Below are 3,157 nucleotides of genomic sequence, written 5' to 3'. Positions count from 1 at the left end.
AAAGCTGACCAAGGTTCTCCCAGTTTAATTAGATCAACCAATTTAGATGTTGAATGTGTTTCTAACACTCCAGAATAGTCATAACTCACTAAATGTATTTGTGTGTATGAGTTAGTGGTCTGTGTAACACACCCTGTGGTTTCAGGTCAGGCCTGTGTGCAGTCTGTGAGCAATGACTCTGACTGGCTGGTGAAGAATTTTGGTCAATTCAGGAGTTTTGCATCATTCTCTGATTTTGTCCGTCTGAAGCGTGACTTCAATGGAGTGAGTTCCCCAACACTTACCTCAGCACCTTCTGATGACACAACCCTTTGTGTATACATGTAGGAGTTGTAGGACTGTGCAAGCAAATATGTGGCTGTTTTGTATTTGCTGAACTGAGACTTACTTAATTATCCTGTTGGCACTGCATGTACATTTTGCATTTTGATGCATCCCTTGTGCACTTTAATTTTCACTGTTTCTTAAACTGTTACTCTTTCTCATACTTACTTTCTTAGATAAATGCAACAGAGGTTCTAACTCCATCCCAGCTGGCAGAACTTTCCTCTGTTCCCTCTCGACTCCAAGGTCCTCAGGATGTTAACACTGTGATGGCAGCAATTAATCCAAACCAGTTTGCCTCCTTCTTTAACATCCTCACTCCCAACATCCTGGTACTTACCCCTTTTCTGCAGCAGATGCTCATTCAAAACCCATCCATTTCTTACAGTTAATGAATTCACTCTGTCCTTTTCTGTTAAATGTAGATGTTTTATTATTCTCTCTAATGAGATAGATGAGTGAAGCACACTGGTGGGGTTTAAGGGCTCAGCTGGTGAGTCATGCAGGACTCTACATGACTATTTTCAGCCAGGCTATTGACTGATATCACATAGTCAGATAGAAGCACAAACATGAAGGTTCCCTGAGAAATCAGTGCCCCTCCGCCCTACCATTAACAAACCTGAGTGAACACGTTCATAAGCAATCTGGGACAAACAAACAAACAAACATGAATAAAAACTGAAATGGAGAATAAAGTCTGTAAAGCTGCCTTTAAACAGGGAACTGAGATCCTTTATATGCAGTGCATGTTATTTTAACCTCTTGTTACCTCTAAATCTCTCTGTGTTAAGAAAAACGAGTCCCTGTACTCCACTGAGGTGAAGGGAGCGTTCCTCCAGGCCGTTCTGCTAAGAGGGGGTCTGTCCTCTGCAGCAGTGTCTGATTCAGAGGTTCTGCAGTGGGTGGATGTTCGGCTCGGACCCTTCCTCTCCAGCCTCTCCTCTGCAGATGTAACGCCGTACTTCAACATTATCAGAAACCGGACCTGCAACACCAGCCAGACAGCGTAAGAGACACTTCTAGTGTTGCTGAGTGTTTAATGTAGGATAATATAAAGAGGGGAAGAGAGGGAGGAGGTGTGGAGTCTTGTGTGTTGAGCTGTGATTAACTATTTCCTGTGCTGTAACAGAGTCAGCAAGTTGGACTCTCTGAGATCAGCTTTCAGCAACGACATACAGGTTCAGATCTACAGCAACATCCAGCAGCTCCTCACAGGTATAACACACACTCCCTCATGCTCACTATTAAATAAATAAATAAATAAATAAATAAATAGAAACATTGTTTTGTTTGGTTGATTTGTTTATTTGCTGTTTTTGCTCTACAGAACCGAATGGTCTGCGTTGCTACAGCGGCGGGAGCTTTTTTGTCTTCCTCAGGACCTCCTTCCTCAGTTTTGGATTTCCTGACCTGAGCGGCCTTCTGTCCATCATCCCAGCCAGCCGACAGCAAGAGGTACTGCTGCTTTAAACCTGAGAGGAAAAAGCAAGTTTCAGAGTCAGCCAGTCACACAGTCACTGAGCCAGTCATTAATCCAGCCTACAGTCCTTCAGTAGCACTGTTCCTAACCAGCCCATGAGTAAACCAGTCAGTCCAATAGTGAGCGTTTATCCACACACCCCTCTCTCTATAGTGAGTGTGTTGATCTCCTCTCTGTTCTGTAGCTGTTGGGCTCCATCTCTCCAGGAGAACTGAGGGAGTTTCTGAAAGGGTCCAACACAGTCAGGAACGGGTCAGATCTCTGCACGCTCCTCAACAACTACAACAGCACCAACCAGTACCTGCAGACGGTACACCTGTGCTCATCTCACCTTTCTCCCTCTACCTTCACTCTCAGTCTTCTCCATCCATTCAGTCCTGCTGTTTCTCCCTCAGTTTGACTCTTTCAGATGGATTTAATGCAGTAATCCATGTTTAAAGCTCTCTTTTCTGTTTCTCTCTATTCCTCTCTGGACCTCTGCTTCCTCCCTCTGGATCTCTGTGCAGGAGCCGGTTGTGTCTGCAGCTGTGGGCAGGCAGATGTTGGGGTGTGTGTGGTCTGGTGCTCTCAGTGTGTCGTCTCAGGATGAGGTGGATCAGTGGTTTAATGTCAGACTGGTTCAGTACCTGCCCTTCCTCAGCTCTCAGCTCATCAGCTCCACTCAGCTCAGCGGCGCCTCCTGCCTGTCATTCAGGAAAATGTGAGTCTCTGTTTGGAGTAGTGATAAACTGTTGGGTTATGGTTAATAATGATCTTTCTGTTGTAAAATAATTGATTGTTATTATTTTTATGATTAGGGTTTCAGTCCTGGGGAAGAACTATAATTTCTCAGCCACTGATTTCACCCCAGCTGATGTCTACAGCTCTATAAAGGCATATCTGAACAGCAGTGGTAAGCACAGCTATGTTGATCTCGTTCTGTCTCTCCCTCTGTATGTTCATCTGTGCTCTGGAGACTCTATACATTTAGTAAGTGTATACATGTGTGTGTTTCTGTGGTTTATGTGTGTGTATGTGTGAACATTGTAGATGGATCTCCTCGCTGTTATAACTCCTCTGATCCCCTTCTGAACTCCACTGCCTGGTTCGCCGACAACATTGGAGTCTTCATCACCTTCATCACCCTCACTGACCTCCAGTCCTTTGTATCAGAGAGCAAGGTAACACTCACCCAAACACACTTATACAAACACACACTTATACACACACTAATACACACCTATACACATCTGATCTCCCAGTTTACTGAGGTTTGATTGTGTTGTGTAGATCGGTGTGTTCCTGGAAAACTCTCAGAATCTCCAGCTGTTTAACAACACAGGAATTCCAGTGAATGTCACCAAATACTAC

At 44.4% G+C, this 3,157-nt stretch overlaps 1 long non-coding RNA gene across 1 annotated transcript; it reads right to left on the bottom strand.

Annotated features, from left to right (window-relative positions):
- Nucleotides 1-1,746: 1,746 nt before the first annotated feature.
- On the bottom strand, nucleotides 1,747-2,261 carry LOC140536199 (uncharacterized). The gene is made up of 3 exons (XR_011977587.1): nucleotides 2,139-2,261; nucleotides 1,947-2,030; nucleotides 1,747-1,799 (listed from the first exon to the last, which is right to left on the bottom strand). It is a non-coding gene; the product is annotated as an uncharacterized lncRNA (long non-coding RNA).
- Nucleotides 2,262-3,157: the final 896 nt, after the last annotated feature.

The sequence above is a fragment of the Salminus brasiliensis genome, chromosome 15 (assembly GCF_030463535.1).
Source record: "Salminus brasiliensis chromosome 15, fSalBra1.hap2, whole genome shotgun sequence".
Lineage (NCBI taxonomy): Eukaryota > Metazoa > Chordata > Actinopteri > Characiformes > Bryconidae > Salminus > Salminus brasiliensis.
Note: the sequence above shows the minus strand (reverse complement) of the source record. Positions and strands in the feature narration are given on the sequence as shown.